This window comes from Bos mutus, chromosome X (assembly GCF_027580195.1).
Source record: "Bos mutus isolate GX-2022 chromosome X, NWIPB_WYAK_1.1, whole genome shotgun sequence".
NCBI classification, from domain to species: domain Eukaryota; kingdom Metazoa; phylum Chordata; class Mammalia; order Artiodactyla; family Bovidae; genus Bos; species Bos mutus.
Genome location: NC_091646.1, coordinates 89,802,663 through 89,825,978, shown reverse-complemented (window position 1 = coordinate 89,825,978; position 23,316 = coordinate 89,802,663). Strand labels below are relative to the sequence as shown.

At 39.8% G+C, this 23,316-nt stretch overlaps 1 non-coding gene across 1 annotated transcript; it reads right to left on the bottom strand.

Moving 5' to 3' along the window:
- Window positions 1-19,215: 19,215 nt before the first annotated feature.
- LOC138986540 (U6 spliceosomal RNA) lies at window positions 19,216-19,320 on the bottom strand. Its single transcript, XR_011463355.1, has one exon. It is a non-coding gene; the product is annotated as a U6 spliceosomal RNA (small nuclear RNA).
- Between the last annotated feature and the right edge of the window lie 3,996 nt (window positions 19,321-23,316).

The window sequence follows — 23,316 nt, the reverse complement described above, 5'->3', positions numbered from 1 at the left end:
CTGATAGATCAGATACAGCAATTGAAACAGTGAGTTTTCATTCAGGCATCCCCACCTGGAATTAACAAGATAAAAATAACAATCTAAAAAGATCTTTAACATTAAAGCATAGACTGTGAGGTGATCCAACTGAGGGAAAAGGTTTTTGAGTACATTTAATGGTCTCCATTCATATATCAGATGTCTGTTCTTGACAGATAACATTGCCAGTTATCTATCAGGTAATCATCCATGGATCCACTTTACTACAGGTTAGGTCTGATATTTGACTCCTTGTATGACAAACACTTTTAAGTTCTGACTTATGAGAATTTACTTCCCTTTCTGAAACAATTCAGCTTTCAACTTGGGATTATACTAAATATGTCCCCATGTGGTTGAAATAGTTATTGCAAAGTCAAGGTAGTCAAGCTCATTTTATTATTTTTTAATTTAATTTTTATTTTATATTATAGTTGATTCAGGGCTTCCCTGGTAGCTCAGCTGGTAAAGAATCCACCTGCAATGCAGGAGAACTGGTTTGATTCCTGGGTTGGGAAGATCCCCTAGAAAAGGGATAGGCTACCCACTCTGGTGTTCTTGGGTTTCCCTGGTGGCTCAGTCAGTAAAGAATCCTCCTGCAATGCTGGAGACCTGGGTTCAATCCCTGGGTTGGGAAGATTCCCCTGGAGGAGGGCACGGCAACCCACTTCAGTATTCTTGCTTGGAAAATCCCCATGGACAAAGGAGCCTAGTGGGCTGAGTCCATGGGGGTCGCAAAGATTTGGACTCAACTGAGTGAATAAACAAAGCCACGGCACATAGTTGATTCACAATGTTGTGTTGGTTTCAGGTGTACAGCAAAGTGAATTGGTTATACATATACAGTTATATATTCATTTTAGATTCTTTTTCCGTTTAGGTTATCATAGAGTATTGAGTAGAGTTCCCTGAGCTATATATAGTAGGTCCTTGTTGGTTATGTATTTTATGTATAGTAGTGCATATCTTCGGAGAAGGCAATGGCAACCCACTCCAGTACTCTTGCCTGGAAAATCCCATGGACAGAGGAGCCTGGTGGGCTGCAGTCCATGGGGTCGCTAGGAGTCGGACACAACTGAGCAACTTCACTTTCACTTTTCACTTTCATGCATTGGAGAAGGAAATGACAACCCACTCCAGTGTTCTTGCCTGGAGAATCCCAGGGATGGGGGAGCCTGGTGGGCTGCCGTCTATGGGGTCACACAGAGTTGGACACAACTGAAGTGACTTAGCAGCAGCAGCAGCAGCAGTGCATATGTTAATCCCAATCTATGCTCCCCCGCCCCACACCTTTCTCCTTTGGTAACCATAAGTTTGTTTTCTATATTTGTGAGTCTGTTTACATTTTGTAAATAAATTCATTTGTATCCATTTTTTTTTAGATTCTACATATGTGACCTCATATGATGTTCATCTTTTTCTGAAGCCCATTTTATTTTTTAGCACACTTGGTTTCATAGTTTTCCTGGCACATGGGTGATTAGAAACAACCAGCTATAAGGTGATATCAGTAGTCGTCAAGAAGGGCCTGCACCCTGCTACTGGGAAGCAAAGATGCTGACCCCCCAGGATATGGAGAAAACTACAGAAGTAAGTCCAAGTACCAAGAGGATAGCACCATTTACTAAAGAGGACATCTTTCTGTTGCTCTAGGTGATCATTGATGTTTCTACTAGCAGCTTTCAGTGATGAAAATATTAAATTTACCTCTTTGGAAAGTAGAGATTGTGCAGTTAGAATATTAATATCAAAGCCTTATTTCTCAAAGAATTATGTTTCAGTTATCTGGAAGCTGAATTTATGTAACATACTGATTTTTCTAACAATGATGGATTGAGTCACTAGTATACTGAGGATGAAAAGGGAAATGGGTATAGGCAGCAAATGGAGATATACCACATCAAATAACTGAACAGCTTACTTGGTCATTTTAGGAATAGTGTTTACTGAAATGCTTTGAAAAAGGTACTTGTATGAATGGATTCAGATGTATTTTATGTGTTGTGGGGTGTCATGTATGATTTCCATAAACAGAGACAATCCTTTTATTAAGCTCTCATATTTTTTTCTCCCCAGCGATTATTCCAACAGGTGAGCACCTGGAATAAAAATGGGAAAAAAAATGTAACAGAACATTATCACCTAGGTTTCGGGTAAATAGAATATGGCCATTGTTATTCTTTGTCAATTATAGGGAAAGAAATCCACCCCATATCACTGGAAGTCAGGGGACTTGGGCTCTTAGCATAATTTTATGCCTTGGGAAATTCATAGATGCTTTTTGGGTTTCACTTCCTTTACCTGTAGATTGGTAAAGACTAGATAAAATATAAGGTTAGATTCAGTTCAGTTCAGTCGCTCAGTCGTGTCCGACTCCTTGTGACCCCATGAACTGCAGCACGACAGGCCTCCCTGTCCATCACCAACTCCTGGAGTTCACCCAAACTTATGTCCGTTGAATCGGTGATGCCATCCAACCATCTCATCTTCTGTCGTCCCCTTCTTCTCCTGCCCTCAATCTTTCCCAGCATCCGGGTCTTTTCAAATGAGTCAGCTCTCTGCATCAGGTGGCCAAAGTATTGGAGTTTCAGCTTCAGCATCAGTCCTTCCAATGAACACCAAGGACTGATCTCCTTTAGATTAGATAAAATATAAGACTATAAGATAAAATGTAAGATTATATAATGTAAGACTGTAACCTCTACCTAGTATAGACTAGATAAAATATAAAATTCACTTCAAGGTTGGGATCCCATAATTTTTTATTATGCCCTCCAGTTCACCTCAGCTACATTTTATCATGGCCATGTTCAATGGCTTTACCCTCTTCAGGCTCTTAATCTGAAACACCTCAACTGTTCGACAACTACCTCCATGTTTTTAGCTTACTTCTTTTAGATACACTCAGTCCACAACTCTGATCCCAGTAGGATCTCCAATGCATTGAGTGTACTCCTCGTTAAGGTCCTTATATGCCCTTGTAAACTTTAATTAGAATCTATGGTCTATGTTTATAATCTTCCCCTTGTTTAACTTTCAGTTCCCTTACCTGTCTCTTCTCTATCATGATGATTTGGTGCAATTGCATCCCTGGTGTCTGAGGGCAGGATCTCTAGGAAGTAGACTCTGATTTGCATGCCAAGAGTTTTTTGGGAGCGCTTTGGGGAACATCACGTGCGAGGAGTGAAAGAAACAGGATTGGGCAGGAGACTTTGAACTGCGATGCATTTGCAATAGAGGCTTCAGTTGATCCTATAGGGTATGCAGAAGAGCTGGGATGTCCCAACTGTCTCACCTTGGGATAAGATGACTGAGCTTTTTTTTTTTTTAATCCCTTTCATTGATCAGTTATTAAGTGGCAAAAGTCCTTGGAAGTGGGCACAAGGCAACTTTTTTCAGTTGAGGGTGATTCCTGGAGAGTGATTCATCTGAGAGCTGTAGGTATCCCATGCTCCCAGCAGCTGGGAGAATGAATGTCTCAGTCCTGCAGGGGGAATCTGGGTGGTGCAGCACAACACCCACTACCCCTAGTTAAGGCCAACTCTCTACCTCCTCCAGGTCTGCAGCTGAGCAGCTGATTGAGGCTGAAAGAAACTTAGAACCAAGCTGAATAGTCTCACTTTAAATTCATCACCACCAACTTCAAGTAAGCTTCAGTTCTACCCACAGCCCTACTACATTTCCCTGTTTCATACCTTCACCTTATTTTTCCAATACCCTTTCCCAACTTCACTCTTGACTCTTAACTGTGACTCACTTGAGAAAATATAGAGAACTTCTGTATTTTTCTTCCACCAGTATAGCAGTGTACACACAAACATATCCTTTTACTTTTTGGTATTTTGCTTTTACTTTTTTACCATTTTTGGTAAATTGTTGATATTCTTCTCTAAGTCCAATTCCTCCTTGCACTGAATTCCGTTCATTCTTACCTACTCAAGGGCATCCCTTTTACAATTTTCCCTATTTCTCTTGCCTGATTATTTTTTCCCCTTGCATTGGATCGCTCCCATTGACCTAAAAACACGTGCACAACATTTTCCATCTTAAAAGTACCCTGTCATGACCCACATCATTCTTCAGCTACCAAAGTCATTGAAACCATTGTTTATACTCTCTGACTCCCCCTTTCTCCACTTTATCACTTTTGTTCTCATTCTTTCTTAAACCCTATCCAGTAACTCCTACTATCTCAGTGATAATCCATTTGTCAAGGTCTCTAATCTCTTCATGTTACCTTACTTGGCCTGCAGTACTGAGTGAGATAGGTAATCTTTCTTTCCCTGAAATACTTTCCTCATCTGGCTATGGGGATACCATCATCTCCTGGTTTCCCTCATATCTCACTGGCTGCTCCCTTTCAGTCTTCTGTTCTGGATTATCCAGTCTGCCCAATCTCTACATTTTGCACAACTTCAGTGCTGAGTTGAACTTATTTCTGTATCTTTCTACACACAGTTGCTAAGTGGTTTCATGCATTACATATCCTACTGCCTATCTGATATCTCTACTTGGATAATAACAATACCTAAAGGAATTGAATGTTTCCTATATACCAGGTATTGTTCTAAGCCCCTTATGTATATTTATTCAAATAATGTGTCCAGTAGACACCTAAAACTCAGTGTATCTGAAACTGAACCTCTGACTCTCGTTCCCACTAAAATCAGCTCCTCCCTCAATATTAACCACTTCAGTGAATGGCAGAACCTTTGATCCAGTTGTTCAGGCTCCAAACTGCAGTATGATCCTACCTCCACTCTTCTTTTATACCCCACGGCCAACCCATCAACAAATTCTATTAGCACCATTTTCAGAATATATCCCCAACCCAAACAGTTCTTATCACCACCCCCTTGATTCAAGGCTCCATCATCTCTTGCCTGGAATATTACCTCTTTACTGGTCTTTTTGCTTTCACTATTGCCCCTCTCCAAACAGAGACTGGGGTTCCCAGTGGTTTGGTGGTAAAGAATCTGCCTGCCAATGCAGGAGACACAGGAGGTGGTGGGTTTGATCCCTGGGTTGGGAAGATCCCCTGGGGAAGGAAATGGCAACCCACTCCAGTATTCTTGCTTGAAGAACCCCATGGAGAGAGGAGCCTGTCTGCGTCCATAGGGTCGTGAAAAGTCAGACACAACTGAGCAACTGAGCATGCATGCACACAAACAGCAACTACAGTGAGCCTTTAAAAACATGTCAGATTGTGTCTTTCCTTTGCTCAAAATATACTAATGCCTTCCCATCTCACTCTGACAAAAATTCAGTTTTAACTGTGGCTTGCAAGGTTTTATGGTAGCCCCCTAGCTTCCCTGGTGGCTCAGAGGTAAAGAATCCACCTGTGATGCAGGAGACGCAGGAGATTTGGATTCGATTCCTGGGTCAGGAAGATCTCTTGGAGGAAGAAATTGTGACCTACTCCTTCTTGCCTGGAGAATTCCATGGACAGAGGAGCCTGGAGGGCTACAGCCCAGAGGGGTCACCAAGAGTCCAATACAACTGAACAATTGAGCACACACACCCCTACATGGCCGGCCCCTAGTTAACTCTTTGCCTTCCTCTTCTACCACTCTTTAATTCTATCACTGTTTCGCTGCACTGGCCTCCTTGCTGTCCCCTCCCTAAGAAGGCTTCCATTTTAGCAACCGTGCAATGCAGTTCCTTCTATAGGTTGACATAGGTATCAGTATGCTTAATTAGAATTGGCATTTGAAGATTGTTCCCTGGGATATTTTTATTTGCATGTATGGTCTGATTATCTTGAACTCACAAGCAAAGCCATGAAGTTATTATTTTTGCTTGACCTTCTTACGTAAACAGACATTCTCTGTATAGAAGTTAAAATATAGAAAGCAGTTAAGTATAGAATTTCAGCTTAGGCTATGTCTTTCTACTATTAAACTCAACAATGATGATTTAGTTTTAGCAAAGCAATGTAATTGATCATATTTGAGGCTTTGAATTTTATTGATTCTGTAGTTTTGTTTGCATTTAATTTATAAATTAGCTTCAGCTTTATAGCTGAATGAGTGATCAGCATAAGTTTATTTTTAGTTTTATGTTTGTGACTTTTTAAGTAATATCATGATAGAAATAATGAGACAACGCTGGTGTCTGTAAGCATATTTCCCCTTTAAAAGAAATGTGTGTATTAAATCAAACTTGAGAAACACATTTTAGGTGATTACATAATTATTTTCACAATAAAAATTCCTTATAATAGAGAAAGCAACAGAGAAAGCATGAGAAACTTAAATATTTTGGACTGAAGTTAAAAAATAAGAAAAGTGTTGGTAGTTCATTTAGCCAATTATAAAGAAAAAGAAATTGGTGAAATTGAAAAAAACTTTCCTGGATAAGGAATTATTAAACATTTAGAGCCAAGAAAGAAGTTTATATTAATTTTCCAGACATTTTCTACTTTCCATTTCTCTATTCCATTAAATACCCCCCATAGGGAAAAAAAAAAAACTAGAGACCTGAAGATGAAATAATATTGATAATTTTGAAAGGGTTTTTTTTCCTATAATAAAGCTACATGTATCCTTGTCTTTTTTATTTTTTTGGAGGTAATTCTCATAAAGAGATGTTTGAAGTTCATGCTATGAATATCTGGTGACTGAAAGACAAAACAAAAACACAAAGCACCTCTATAAACTTAGCTTTTGTTTCAAAGAAAGACTTGAAAGGAGTTTTGAAAACTTTCAAAGTTTCTCCATAATTTGACTCCCCCCAAGTCACTGACAAAATGAACAAACTTTATAAAACCCAGTTAAAGTCATTGAGCAATTAGTTAAATCAGTATTTGGAACTATTGAGAAAGAAATTGCAGGAGACAGAATTCTAAGATAGTCCTCCAAGATTCTGGATCCCTGCAGTACATGCCCTTTCTCCCAGTTACTCACTCAAATGGTAAAGTAGATACTGTTGTGAAAGGATCTTGCAAACGTAATCAAGGTCTTAAATCAGTTGACCTTAAGATTATCCTGGGCTTAGCTCAAATGGTAAAGAATCTGCCTGCAATGTGGGAGACCTGGGTTCCATCCCTGGGTTGGGAAGATTCCCTGGAGAAGGGAATGGCAACCCACTCCAGTACTCTTGCCTGGAGAATTCCATGGACAGAGGAGGCTGGTGGGCTACAGTCCATGGGGTCGCAAAGTGTTGGACATGACTGAGTGACTGACACTTTCACTTTCACTTAAGATTGTCCAGGTGGACTTGACCTAATCACATGAGTTTTTTAGAAGCAGAATTTTCCCCCAGTGGTCACAAAGAGAATGTCAGAGAGACATATTTTCTGGTCTAGAAGAGAGCAAACATCCACAGGAACTGCCTATGGAGGCCACATGGCAAAGAAATTTGGATGGCTTCTAGAAGCCCAGAGCTATCCTCAGCCAACAGCTACCAGGAAAAGAGGACCTCAGTTTGATAACTGTAAGGCAATGAATTCTGTCAACTTCCATTGAATTTTGAACAAGACTACAAGCCTCAGAGGAGAAATACAACCCTTGATGGACACTTTGATGTCAGCCTGGTGATACCTGAGCAGAGTCAGTCACATTGTGCCCAGACTGTCACCTACAGAAGTAGGAGATAAGAAACGTGTGTGCATGTGTGTAAAGCTCCTAGGTTTGTGATAACTTTATATAGCACTGGAAAACAAATACAGAAATAATTTCTCTTTTCAACCAGTTATATCAGAATCATATAGGAACTGTCTATATTGCCTCTTGGAGCAGAGATGGGTAGAAGTCAAAATTGCTGTTTTTATTTAATCCATAATCTGACACTTCATTAAGACAGGACTATGTCCTAAACAAACTTCAGACTGTCAAACAATACAAAATAAATAATGAAAACTGAACAGCAACAGGGAAACCACAGGGTATAACATGGGGTGCTGAGTTTTCTGCAACTCCAGCTGCGGACCTCCAGCTGGGAGTCTAGATGTGGTCTCCAGGAACCTCTGATGCACCATACTGAATTACAGGTATATGCTCAGATAATAAGGCCTCAGGGGATGAAGCTCATTTATAAGAAGTCAGTCTTAAATAACAGAAACTGTGATAAATCAACAATATAAATTCTGCATGCAAAGCATACACTGAGTACTATGAAGGTAGAATTGTTGGCATTATTTTGCTTGGTGGAAAAAAAAAAAAAAAACCTCTAAGTAAGTAAAAGTTGAAGAGTGTCTCTTGTCTTTCAGATTTATATAGTAGGAGACTATCTATACCAGGGGTTGGCAAACTTTTTCTAGAAAGGACTAGATTTTAGGCCTTGTGAGCCATGTGGCCTCCATTGCAACTATTCAACTCTGCAGCTAGAGTGTAAGATCTGCCAGAGATGATTGTGACTCAATGAGTGTAGTTGCATTCCAGTAAAACTTTATTTACAAAGAGAGGCAGTGGGCTGGATCTGATCAGGGCTGTAGTTTGCAGCCATGGGTGAGGAGGGCCTGAACTGGTGGTGGCATCTGGGGGACAACTGAGCACACACACATGCACACAGACATCTGAGAGACATTGTGGAAATAGAACTCATGGGACCTGACAACTAATTGGCTTTGAGGGGAAGGAGAAGATGGAAGGGATAGGGGTGCATGATTATGTGCATGTGTACATGTGTGTATGTGTGTCGGGGTGGGGGTTGTGGAGAAAGTGAGCTTGGTATTGAATTAATAAATTTGAGATGACAGAATATTTTTGTGGAAAAGTCCAGGAAGCAGATAGAAGTAGAACTTGGGTGCACACGAGAGAGTGTGAGAGAGAGGCAGAGAGACAGATTTAGGTGATTAGGGAGTTATCTCCATGGAGATGATGTCTTGAAGCCATAGATATAGGTAGGATCACACATGGAAGGTTTGTAGAATATGAGCTAATGTATATAAAAGTGCTTTCAAAACTGTAGGGCATTATCCAAATGCAAAATATTCTTATTATTAAATGTGACAAACAGAAGCATAAAAGGCAGTAACAACCATTTTATGTCTCAGAATCCCTGCTAGTTCCCAATTATTGCATTTTTATCCTGTGATGGCCTTTGAACAGCTTGTTTTCCTCCCCTTGCGTGCACACTGAGAGTATAATGCATTAAACATTATCAGTGTGGTGGCATAATGCCTTTTTTCCCCCAACAGATACTCTCAAACCTCACTTGGTAGACATGAACTTCTAAAGGGGGTGGGACAAAGACACAGAGATGCCGCTTTGATATTAGGCTGGAATGCTAGAAGTTTTATTTAAATGAGGAATGAATGAGGCAGCAGGTTTAGGCAGATCAATATTTAATCACTTAGGAAAAGAGAAACAGAATGTAGGGGCAGAATAGACTGAAGAGATGATATCAAGTTAGAGTTGAGGAAGCCCTGGATTCTTTTTAAAAAAAATTTATTTATTTTTGGCTGTGCTGGGTCTTTGTTACTGAACAGGCTTTCTCAAGCTGTGGGAGTGAGAGAGCTACTCTTTGTTGTGGTGCAAGGGCTTCTGTTGCAGTGGCTTCTCTTGTTGCAGAGCACAGTCTCTAAGGTGCTCAGGCTTCAGTAGGTGTGGCAAGGGGGCTTAGTAGTTGCAGATCCCAGGTTGTAGAGCACAGGCTCAATAGTTGTGGTGCATGGGCTTAGTCACCCCATGGCATGTGGGATCTTTCCTGACTAGGTATTGAACCCGTGTCCTCTGCGTTGGCAGGTGGACTCCCAACCACTGGAAGCCTCAAGCCCTGAATTCTTGCAAAGTCTTTTCTGTGGGGAATCACTCTTTTCTCTAATCTCAAGGACAGCAGTGTTATCTCTTAAGCAGTCTTGATTTGCATTTCCAGGGTATTTCAGTTACTTCAAACGGCTCAACAAATGATTCTAAAACTTAGTGGCTTAGAACGGCAACCATGTTATTAAATTTGATGATTTTGTGAGTCTGGAATTTGGCTATGCCTTGGCAGGTTGATTCTTCTGTTCCATGTAGTGTCAGTGGAAGTCATTTGTTGGTATTCAGATGGTGGATGGACTGGTCTGAGAGGTCAGAGACAGTTTCACTCACATGTCTGGTACCTTGATCAGATGGAAGGCTGGATCCAGTTGGGACGAGGGGCTGGGGCACTTCCATGTGGCCTCTGTAGCATGGTGCCCTCAGGATAGTCAGATTTCTTAGGTAGCAATTCAAGGTCCTAGCAAAGAAGACATATGCTGTGTAGGTTTTAATGAGCCAAACTTGAAGTCCTGTTGTGTTACTTCTGCCATATTCTATTGGTTAAAGTGGTCATGAATCTTTGAATCTTCCCATAAGAGAAGGCTTCCCTGGTAGCTTGAATATTAAAGAATCTGCCTGCAATGCAGGACACACTAAAGATGGCAGGTTCAATCCCTGGGTGGGGAAGACCCCCTAGAGAAGGACATGGCTACCCACTCCAGTATTCTTGCCTGGAGAATTCCATGAACAGAGGAACCTGGCGGGCTACAGTCCAAGGGGTCACAAAGAGTCAGACACGACTGAGTGACTTACACAACACTACTACTATGTTTAAGGGAAGAATGATAAACCCCACCTGTATATGGAAAGAGCATGAAATAATTGGTGGCTATGTTTTAAAACCACTACAATGTCCCTTTGGCAGAAGGATATATGTCCTTGATTACAGCTCAGATGATGTGGATGCTAGGAAACTCTGCTCTCCTAGGCCTAGCATTTCTTGGAGAGATGGAGGTTGCAGCATTCCATGTGGGTTGCATATTGGTGGAATAGGTTCCTCTACCTAGGGAGCAGATCTTGAGACCAGAACTTGGATACAGGTAGTTTATTTTAGGAACTGATCCCAAGAAGCAGGAGTCAGAGACCGGGAAGAGTGAAACAGGGAAGGAGCAAAAGCCATCCCAGTTTGCACTGTTGAGGTGGTCACTGCTGTGGGTTTTTAGGGCACAGTCCTGCTGATATCTTCTAAGTTGCTGTGTCATTGAACCTTAGAATTGTGTGTTGGCAGGACAGAAGATAAATTCACCAACTCCCGTCTCCTATTGGTCAGGGGCTGCCCCATGGGATGTTGGCTCTCTCTTACTTCTGGCTCTACCCATGTGTAAGTCTTGATGGGATCCCATTTTGTAACATCAGACAGATTCTGGCTCAGACAGCCAGACACCTAGAGAGCTGAATTAAGGTACTGTCAAATTATACTTGCATAAAACTGGTTGCTATAGCAACATATGGGGTAAAAGGTGGGCTGGGAGGATGTGAGATAGTCACAAGAGGTACCTGATATGCATGCACATGCTTGAACTTTCCCATTAATTAAGCCAAGGATACAGGCTTTAAAGCAAGGGACTACACAGCATAAACAGATGCAGTATAGCTGTTTCAGTTTTTTCCCTTCTTCTGGATTCCCAACTGTGATGAACATGCACGTGCTAGGAACATTCTCCTCAAGGCTCATGTCATCCTTCTGGAAGAACTTCCATCAGTAATCAATGAACTCCTATTTAAGAAAAGATTTGTACAGATCAGACTTTTCCTGGTTCATGAATAATCAGCTCTAGCAAGGGTCATATTCTTATCCTAGAGGACAAACCAGAGTCAGTGACCTGTCCAGGTGTTCCCAAACAATGCCCCTGCCCTCAGCTCTCCAGTGGACAGGAAAACTCAATTCCCTCAGTACAGACGAATAACCATTCCCCACCCTCTAGTCCTAAGAGGGGTGTTGACAGCAGTCCTGATTGGCAATGTTTATCATTACATCTGCTTGACAGTATCAGAGGACAAACCAATGGATGGAATTGAAGGAGCAAGGAAATCAATGTAGTTTCAGAGGCCAATTTCCAGGCACCTAGTGAGGGAGATGTTAAGTTTATCCCATTCTAAGTGAACCTACATGTGAAATCCATATTTCTGTATAAAAGAAGGATGGTTCATCTCTTTACCAAAGAAGTCTCCAGGGGACTAATTTGCCTGTTGAGCTCCCCTGGGGAATTTTATTTGTGGTTTCATTTTATTGAAAGCATAGGCCTGCATAGTACGCTGTAATGGTTCTCAAAATGATTCTAGACCATGGATATTCTGTTTCAGTGAAAGCTTTTATGAAAGTTCAATAAGTGAATCTGATGGAAAGGGCTACTCAGCTTCAAGCAGGGGGTAGATACTTGTAATTGTACATTTTTCTCTCAGTCTGTCTTCATCCGTCCACTTTCCTTAATCCTTGAGAGAGATCAACATACCTCGTATAGCTCCTAAGATCACAATTTAGAAGTCTCTGATACATAGTACAAATTGGGAATGTGTCCTGCTGCAAGCAATAGAAAATGGGACAACAGTGGCTTAAAGAAAGAGGGAATTACTTTTTACTCCCTTATTGAGAAGTCAGGAAGCGGGTGAACACTATTGTTTCAGCAACCCCAGTCCTTTCTCTATTTTTGTTATGCTTAGTCTATTGACTTATTGCCTTTAGACTGAAAAAGAACTATAGCATCTCTGGGTGTCACATGAGTTCAAGGCATAAAGAAAGTTGAAGGTGAATTTTCTTTTTGCCTTCTGAGTCTCTATTTTTGGGGAGGGTGGGAGAAGTGACACATTACCAGAAGACTGTCATTTAGATAAAGAATCTGCTTGAAATTCAAGAGACCTGGGTTCTATGTCTGGGTTGGGAAGATCCCCTGGAGAAGGGAATGACTTCCCACTCCAGTATTCTTGCCTGGAGAATCCCACAGACAGAGGAAGCTGGTGGGCTACAGTCCGTGGGGTCACAAAGAATCGCAACCAACTGAGCGACAGACACTTTCACTTTCAGCCAGAAATAGCTCACAGGCCCATCATAGACCATTACTGACTAAAGGGCATGAATAACAACTTAGTTCGTGTGGCTAATGAAGGAGACTTTCCTCTCTGCAATCACAGAATCTCTGCCTGATTCTTGAACAATCAGGATTTTCTTAACAGGGAAGTAGGGAATGGAGAAGAGCAGTTAGATAGAAAATTGGATAGATGACAAAATGCATCTCTCAGAGCCAGTGGGCCAGGAAACTTGATTGTGAGTTCTAACTTGGCCACTTAACTGATTGTGAAACATGGGACAAGCCACTTGACATGACCTGGCTGCAGTGACCTCATGTATAAATTGATGAAAGTGAACAACTTGAGTGCCAAGTTTCCTTCTAGCTCCTATATTCAATGGTTTCAATTTTAATAACTTCCTGAATGTTCATGGCTAAGCCAAAACCGGTTTGTAATTGAAACAGATGCCCTAATGGAGCTGTTCTGGCTCTGAAGAACTGGCTGCTAGTATTTTCATGCTGTAGATTATGTGCTGTGAATTTCAAAGAAATTCCCACCTTTTTTTTTTTTTTTAAACTTGGAGGAAAAATCAGCTCTCTGTTCCCCTCCACCCCATAGTTAAGTCTTATATTTGAATAGTACAGCTTTCTTCCATGCAATTCTTATTTAGAGTTTCTTAAAAAAAAGAAAGAAAAAGAAAATCAACTTTCCTATTTGGTATAAATCTCCTTCTAAGTAACAGGAAATTATTACCAGCCCTCTGTTTGATTGTACAATATTAAAATAAATAAATAAAATAAAGTCTTAAAATATATATAATTGCAATTAGTGTTTGGCTGTGTTGAGTATACAGTTTTCACCAGTTGTTAATAAAAGTGAAAGCTTAAGGTTCTGATCGGGTGATATACCTGTAGTTAGCATCGTGCATGATTTTGGTAATTACTCAGTGTTTTTTTTTTTTTTTGAATCCCCGAATTATGAGAAGAAGTATAAATGAGCCAGAGTTGACTAGGGTAGAATTAATCCCTCAGAGTTAGATTTTCATAGTTTTAATATCCTTGATGTTATAAAGGAGGGCATTGGAAAAGAGCTTACTTGAAACATTTGATTGATAGTTTATATTATTTGTACATTAGTCAACGTACAAACGAAAGTCCGAATTAGTGTAGCACGCCAGTTCAGTCACTGACTCTGAAGTGTCCTCTAGGTGCTGAGCACTCACAGTAGTGTGGTACAGCAGTGAATCAGCAAGACCATGGTCCCTGCTCCCATGGAGCTGTGCTCTAATGGAGGAGACAGACAATAAATAAGCAAGAACTATTTCAAGTAATGGTAAAAACTATGAAGAAAATGGAACAAGATAATGTGGTAGATAGTGGGTGAGTGAGCAGCATTAGTTAAGGCAGTCATGGAAGGCTTTTCTGAAGAGTTGGTATTTGAGCTGAGACCAGAAGGGAGTTAGCCCCATGAAGATCTGAGGGAACAATGTTCTAGGCAGTGGAAACAGTTAACTGCAAATGCCTTTGGGTGGTAATTAGCCTGCTGCATTTGAAGATGAATAAGAAAACCAATGTGACTCAAGCGTAGTGGACAAGATTGGTCAGGAGAGGTGTCCAAGGGCTAACCTGTACAGAACCTTGTAGAATGAGGATATTATTCTAACTGTGATGAGATTTTATGTAAGATTTTAAACAGGGGAGGACATGGTCTGCTTTAATTTTTTTGTAAAATATTCTATCTTCTGGGTCAAGAATGGATCAGAGTGGGGAAGACCACACACAAAGATGTCAGTTCAGTGGCTATTGCAACAGTGGGAGAAGACATTGCTTTATGAGCAGGGAGATGGGGAAAAGTAGATAGGTTGGAGATCTATTTTGGAAGCACAGCAATAGAACTTGCTAATGGATTGTATGTGGGGATTGGTGATGGATGGAAAGGAATGAAGCATGGCCTCTACGTTTTTGGCTGAAGTGAGTGGGAGGAAGGGGTGACTTTTTTTTCTGATCATTCGAAAAGGGTGGGGAGAAGCCACTGGGGTAGGGGTGGTGGCTGGCAGTCAGAAGTTCTGATTTAGAAATGTTAGATCTAAGCTATGCTCCAGACATCTGCATCTTTAAAGTCTACTTTGAAGCAGGGGCTTTACAAAGGTGTCCTCTTTGGAATGCAGTGGTTAAAGACAGAAGAAAAGGAGTAATACTTAACAAACCTCAAATAACAGAATCTCCACAATGCCAGGTCTCTCTCTTCTTAAATAGACAGAGATAACTCTTCCAAAATAATCTCCCTGATCAAGAAAAGAATTGAGAACACAAAAGTTTAAGACCTTTGATATGGGCTTCCCTAATCCCCTCTTCACCTTTTTGATTGGCCAAGTGCTTACCTCGGCAGAACAATCTAAGCAAATAGAGGCAACTTTGTAGAGAAATGAATTGTGGGGAAGTCTGCTAGGATTACCAAGATTAATAGAAAATAACAGAACTGTCCTCAGATAAGCACAAGATAAAATACCAGAATGAGACAGAGAACAAACCAGAAAAGAAAAATCCCCAAATCTAAGGTTATATTTTCATTTTAATATAGTCAAAATGTGTAGGCAGACAATTATTTTTGAAACGTATTCACTTGGTGAAGCTGTTCAAATAAAATCTACATACTTTTAATTATAAATTGAACAGAAAGGGTTTTGTGTGTCTCTAAGTTTAGGATCAGAGTTTTATGTTCTTGATGCAGGTAGGTTTGAATTCTAGAATGTGCCCGATCCGAGATCTCATGGGCCCCCATAACGTGTCTTGAGGTGGTATTAAGGCAAGGTGAATCTGATAATGGCCTAGTCATGATACTCTAGTCCTAGGAAAACATGAGACTTTTCTTAGAATCTCTTGTTTTCTGGATATATTGCTAAGAATTCTCTTATGGCACACTTTATTCTGTCAAATGGATTGCTTCTCTTTTTTCCCATCATCCCCAGGGCCAGGTTCTAGCTAATGAACACTTGAAAAGGGGTCACTCACTGGGTGACCCACTTGGGCAGGCTTTTAGCTTTCTCTTTCTCCTTCTTCTGGCAGGTGAATAATTGGAGAGTGAGGGCATGATCAGGCTGGCTGGCACTTGACTTTGATGGACTGGTCTACAGAGGTCTTCAAAGTTTCTCTAGAGTCTCATCTCAAATGTGACATTTACAGGTTTTATAAGTAGTAATGTTTTTTTAAATTGTGAGTGGTGATCCATTAATATGTCATGAAGTGGATTTAGTGCTATTGACCAAGATATCAAAGACAAAAATAAGATAAATAGAATAAAAATGTCAGTGTGCATTGTGCATCATAAGGTTAAGTATTGTTTCATGAAGCTTCATTTGTAGATAAACCTGTATGTCCTGGGTTATGATGTAGAATGTGTGTTTTACTCCAATTTGTTGTTAAAAAGAAAGTTTGAGAAACACTGCCCTAGAGTGTAGGGGCTGAGAATGTGGCCTCTGTAGTTAGAAGGCTTATGGAGAAGAATCTCAGCTCCATAATTATCAGCTGCCTAACTATGGGCAAGTTTTATATCCTCTTTGAGTCTTAGATTCCTCATCTATAAAGTGGGATAAAGATAGATTCTGACTCAAAGGGTTATGTTTGTTGAGAGGATTAAAGCCTTGACTACAGTGCCTGGCACACAATAGGTAGCGATTGTTATGATTATCTATGAAAATTGGTTGTTAATTTGTCATGAGGGTGTGTGGCAGGAGAGTGTAATTAAAATGAGTCATATGAGCCTGTTCCCAGCGAAGTAAATGAGTTCGAGTCATCCTTGAGGAGTTGAGTTCTTTAGCCTCCGTATTCACTGTTGGTCTTCTATCTGAAATGATGTCTGATATCCTATTTTGAATCACTTGTTTGAAAATCAAGACATCCTCACTAAGAAATAATTCTTAGGATTTTCAGAAGAGCATAAATTGTATTTTGATTTCTATTTACCTTTCCCAAAGGAATAAAATTAAGAGTAATAGATACAGTGATTGGATAGGGTTGCACCCTTCCCAAAGCCTCCTGGTATGGGAAGTGCAGGGCTGTGCCCCTCTTGCTTCTTATAAGGTCTACTTGTTGAAGTCAGCTTTCTGCTGCTAGGAATTAATTTCTTCAGGCTGTGCTTCTAGTAAACTCATTTGCATTACACTGTTCTAGGGATGCTTAACACGTTTATTGGTCATTTATTTAGGGCTAGTATTTTTAGGTAATGGTTGTGTTAATTTTTTGAAACAGATTTATTAAAGCACAATTTACGTACCCTGAGTTAACGCAAGTATACAATTCAGTGATTCTTGAATGAACAATTCAATGATTGTTGACTTTATAGAGTTGACTATAACCATCACCACAATCCAGTTTTAGAACATTTCCATCACCCCCAAAAGACCCCTCATGTCCATTTGTAACTCTTCCCAGGCAACCATTAATACAACTTTCTGTATTTATAGATTTGCCTTTTCTGGACATTTCATTAGAAGGAAATCATACAGTGTGTGGTCTTTTGGGTCTGGCTTCTTTCACTTAACATAATGTTTTTTGAAATTCAGCCACATTGTAGCATGTTTAAGTACTTCATTACTTTTTATTACCTGATAGGGTTCTAGTGTGTAGATATGCACTTGTTTTTCCATTCCTGTTGATAGATATTTTATTGCTTCCATCTCTTGCCCACTATGAATAATGGTGCCATGAACATGCATGTAGAAGTCACTGTATGGATATATGTTTTTATTTCTCTTGGATAAACAGTCAGAAGTAGAATTGATGGGTCATATGCTAAAATTATGTTCAGACTTTTAAAGAAATTGCCAAACTCTCTTCCAAAGTATTTATACCATTTTAAATTCCCATCAGCAAAGTAAGACTCTAGTTTCTGTATTTCCTTGCCAACTCTTACTACTGTCTACCCTTTTCTGACGATAACCATTCTAGTGGGTGTGAAATGGTAGCTCATTGTAGTTATAATTTGAATTTCACTAATGAATAATGACTTTGAGCGTCTCTGTACATATTGTTAGTTATTTATATATTTCTTTCCTGAAACATTCATTCAAAACTTTTGCCAAAAATTTAACTGGGTTGTTTGTCTTCTGTTGTTGTGTTGTAAGAGTTCTATATATACTCTGGGTACAAATCTTTTATCAGATATATAATTTGCCCAATATTTGATCTCAGTTTGTGGTTTGTCTTTTAATTTTCTTAAAAGTAATTTTTGAAGAGCAAAGTTTTACATTTTTATAAAGTGAAATTTATCATTTTTCTTCTATTGGTTGTATTTTTGATGTGGTAGCTAAGAATTCTTGGCCTTACTCGAGGACGTAAAAATCTTTTCCTGTATTTTCTTCAGAAAGTTTTATACTTTTAGCTCTTAAATTTGTACTGTGAGTTAATTTTTTGTGGATAACATGAGGAAAGCATCTAAATTAATCTTTTTCCATATGGATATCCAGTTGTCCCAGTGACATTTGTTGTAAAGGTTTTCATTTCTCTGTAACATCCCATTGACACATGGAGGTCTAAGAAATAATACAGTGTGGTCCCTGGTACGCTTTGCCTCGTTTTCTCCAGTGGTAGCATTTTGCAAGGGCTTCCCTGGTAGCTCAGCTGGTAAAAAATCCTCTTGCAATGTAGGAAACCCTGGTTCAATTCCTGGGTTTGAAAGATCCCCTGGAGAAGGGATAGGCTACCCACTCCAGTTATTCTTGGGCTTCCCTTGTGTGGCTCAGCTGGTAAAGATCCACCTGCAATGTGGGAGACCCTGGTTTGATTTCTGGGTCAGGAAGTTCACCTGTAGAAGGGATAGGCTACCCACTCCAGTATTCTTGGGCTTCCCTTGTGGCTCAGATGGTAAGGAACCCACCTGCAATGTGGGAAACCTGGATTCGATCCCTGGGCTGGGAAGATCCCCTGGAGGAGGGCATGGCAACCTACTCCCATATTCTTGCCTGGAGAATCGCCATGGACAGAGGAGCCTAGAGGCTGCAGTCCATGGGGTTGCAAAGAGTCAGACACAGCTGAGCGACTAAGTACAGCACAGCACAGCGTTTTGCAAAACTAAGTTGTAATAATGTAACCTCGATATTGACATTGATAAGATCCACAGGTCTTAGTCAGATTTTCCTAGTTTTATTTATACTCATTTGTGTGTGTGTGGGTGTGTGTGGGTGTGTGTGTAGGGGGTGGAGTGGAAGGCTGTGGGTTTTTATTACAATTTCATCACCTTTCAAGGTACTGAGCAGTTCCAACACTACAAGATCGCTCCTGTTGCTCTCTTATAATCACTCCCATTTCCCTGCCGCCACCACCCTTGCCCCTCCCTGACCCTTGGCAAGCACTAACCTGACCTCTGTTTGTAAAATTTTGTCATTTCAAAAATGTTATGTAAAGAGAACCATGCATTATGTAATAATTCAGGATTAGGCTTTTCACTCAAAAAAATATGGAACGCTATGAATTTGCATATCATCCCTGCACAGGGGCCAGGCTAATCTTTTCCATCTCATTGCCACTTTTGTGTATGTGATGCCAAAGTGCACATAATAATTTATTTTTAATGTAGGTTTTAATGTATTTGTATCATATCTCTCAATTTTTATGTATTTGCTGTGTATCATGTCTTTTTGTTCCTGTATTCCTTCTTTACTACCTTTTTTGTATTAAATAATTTTTTTCTGGTGTACTCTTTAAATGCCTTTGTTTTTTGTTTTTAATTATATTTTTGGAATGATTTCCTTAGTGGTTCTTCTGGAGGAATTACAATATGCTTCTTAACTAAAAGCAATCTATTTCAGATAATTCTAACTTCATTTCAGTAAAATATAGAAACTACTCCAATATAGCTCTATTCCCTCTCCCCCCTTTGTGATATTATTGTCTTATATATTGCTTCTTTATATGCTATATTCCTCCAATTATAACTATTCTTTATGCAGTTCTTTTTTAAATATGTTGAGAAGAAAAGAGAAAAACTCTTTATACTATCTCTTTTATTGAACTACATTATTACCTTTACTCATGCTCTTTATTTCTTTGTGTGGCTATGAATTACTATCTAGTGCCATTTCTTTTCAGCCTGAAGAATTTCCTTTAGTATTCTTTATAAGGCAAATCATCTTTATCTGGGAATGTCTTTATTTTACATTCATTTTTGAAATATAGTTTTGCCAGATATGGGATTCTTGGTTGATTTTTTTCTTCTTTCAGTACATCAAGTATGGGCTTCCCTGGTGGCTCAGTGGTAAAGAATTCTCCTGTCAATGCAGAAGGTGAGGGTTCAATCCCTAGGTCAGGAAGATCCCCTGGGGAAAGAATGACAACTCACTTCAGTATTCTTGCCTGGGAAATCCCATGAACAGAGTAGCCTGGGGGCTACAGTCCACAGGGTCATGAAAGATTTGGACATGACTTACTGACTAAACAACAACAACTTTGGGCTTTCTGGGCTTTCACCATTTTTGATGTTAAACTATTGAGTCCCCTTCCCATTGTATGTGATGGATTGTTTTTATCTTGCTACTTTATATTTTCTCTCTTTTTTTTTTGGCTCTCAGCACTTTGACTATGCTGTATCTCAGTGTGGATTTTTTTTCCCTCTGTTTGGAGTTCATTTAGCTTTTTGAATGTGTAGATTAATGTTTTTGATCAAGGAATGCAGAGTTCCAGAGAATAGCATGGAGAGATAAGAAAGCTTTCTTAAGTGAACAGTCCAAAGAAATAGAGGAAAACAATAGAATGGGAAAGACTAGCGATCTCTTCAAGAAAATTGGAGATACCAAGACAACATTTCATGCAAAGATGGGCACAATAAAGGACAGAAACAGCAAGAACATAACAGAAGCAGAAGAGATGAAGAAGAGGAAGCAGGAATACACAGAAGAACTATACAAAAAAGGTCATTATGACCCAGATAACCATGATGGTGTGGTCACTTGCCTGGAGCCAGACATCATGGAGTGTGAAGTCAAGTGGGCCTTGGGAAGCCTAACTATGAACAAAGCTAGTGGAGTAGATGGAATTCCGGCTGAGCTATTTCATATCCTAAAAGATAATGCTGTGAAAGTGCTGCACTCAGTATGCCAGCAAATTTGGAAAATTCAGCCATGGCCACAGGACTGGAAAAGGTCAGTTTTCATTCCAATCCAAAAGAAAGACAATGCCAAAGAATGTTCAGAGTACTGTACAATTGCACTCATTTCATACGCTAGCAGGGTGATGCTCAAAATCCTTCAAGCTAGGCTTCAACAATATGTCAGCCAAGAACTTCCAAATGTACAAGCTGGATTTAGAAAAGGCAGAGGAACCAGAGATCAAATTGCCAATATCTGTTGGATCATCAAAAAAGCAAGGGAATTTAAAAAAATTACTTGTGCTTCACTGACTATGTGAAAGCCTCTGATTGTGTAGATCACAACAAACTGTGGAAAATTCTTAAAGAGATGGAAATACCAAAGCACCTTACCTGCCTCCTGAGAAACCTGTATGCAGGTCAAGAAGCAACAGTTAGAACTGGACATGAAACAATGGACTGGTTCAAAATTGGGAAAGGAGAATGTCAAGGCTGTATATTGTCACCCTGCTTATTTAACTTCTATGCAAAGTACATCATGTGAAATGCCAGGCTGGATGAATCACAAGCTGGAATCAAGATTGCTGGGAGAAATATGAATAAGCTCAGATGTGCAGATAATACCAATCTAATGGCAGAAAACAAAGAGGAACTTAAGAGCCTCATGATGAGGGTGAAAGACGAGAGTGAAAAAGCTGGCTTGAAGCTCAGCATTCAAAAAACGAAGAACATGGCATGCAGTCCCATCACTTCATGGCAAATAGAAGGGGAAAAAATAGAAACAGTGGCAGATTTTGGTTTTTTTTGGGCTCCGAAATCACTGTGGATGATGACTCCAGCCACAAAATTAAAAGATGCTTACTCCTTGGAAGAAAAGCTATGACAAGCATAGACAGCATATTAAAAAGCAGAGACATCACTTGCTGACAGAGGTCTGTATAGTCAAAGCTATGGTTTTTCCATTAATCATGTACTGATGTGAGAGTTGGACCATAAAGAAGGCTGAATGCTGAAGGATTGAAGCTTTTGAATTGCGGTGCTGGAGAAGACTCTTTGGACAGCAAGGAGGTCAAACCATTCAATCCTAAAGGAAATCAACCCTAAATATTCATTGGAAAGATGGATGCTGAAGCTGAAGCGCCAATACTTTGTGCACCTGATGTGAAGAGCCAATTCATTGCAAAAGACCCTGATGCTGGGAAAGATTGAGGGCAGGAGGAGAAAGGGATGACAGGATGAGATGGTTGGATGACATCACTGACTCAATGAACATGTATTTGAGCAAGCTCTAGGAGATGGTGAAGGACAGGGAAGTGTGGCCTGCTGCAGTCCATGGGGTTGCAAAGAGTTGGACATGAGTTAGTGAGTGAACAAGAAGTATTTTTAGCCATTATGTCTTCAAATGTTTCTTTCTGTTCCTTTTTGTTTCTCTTCTTGAACTCCAGGAACACATATGTCGGTACACTTTATGATGTGTCTCAGATCTCTCAGATCAGATCAGATCAGTTGCTCAGTCGTGTCCGACTCTTTGTGACCCCATGAATCGCAGCACGCCAGGCCTCCCTGTCCATCACCAACTCCCGGAGTTCACTCAGACTCACGTCCATCGAGTCAGTGATGCCATCCAGCCATCTCATCCTCTGTCGTCTCCTTCTCCTCCTTCCCCCAATCCCTCCCAGCATCAGAGTCTTTTCCAATGAGTCAACTCTTCGCATGAGGTGGCCAAAGTACTGGAGTTTCAGCTTTAGCATCATTCCTTCCAAAGAAATCCCAGGGCTGATCTCCTTCAGAATGGACTGGTTGGATCTCCTTGCAGTCCAAGGGACTCTCAAGAGTCTTCTCCAACACCACAAATTTTGCTAAAATTTCTTCAGTACATTTTCTTTCTGTTCTTTGGACTGGACAATTTCCATTGATTTACCTTCAAGTTTGCTGATTCTTTCTTCTGCCAGTTTAAATGTTTGAATCCCTGAAATGAGTGAATTTCTTATTTCAGTTATTGTAGTTTTAAACTCCAGAATTTGAAAACAGTCCTTTAAAAATAATTTTTGTCTCTTTATTGATATTCTGTATTTGATGAGTCATTATTGTTATTTTTCCTTTTAATTCTTTAAACATCATTTTCTTTAGTTCTTAGAACATATTTGTAATACCTGCTTTGAATTCTTTGTCTGGTAAGTCCATCATCTAAGATCTTTCAGAGATAGTTTCTATTGCCTGTCTTTTCTTGTGTATGGGTCACACTGTCCTGTTTTTGTTTTGTGCTTGCCTTTTTGTTGAAAACTGGACATTTTCAATAATGTATGGTAGCATCTCTGGATTCTTATTATCCTCTCCCCTGGGTTTGTTTTTGCTGTTTTTGTTTTTTGTTTATTTATTTAGCAATGTGCCTGAACTAAATATATTTCCCTAGTAGTGTGCAATCACTGATGTGTATACTCAATATTTTAAGAAAATAATTCTTTTT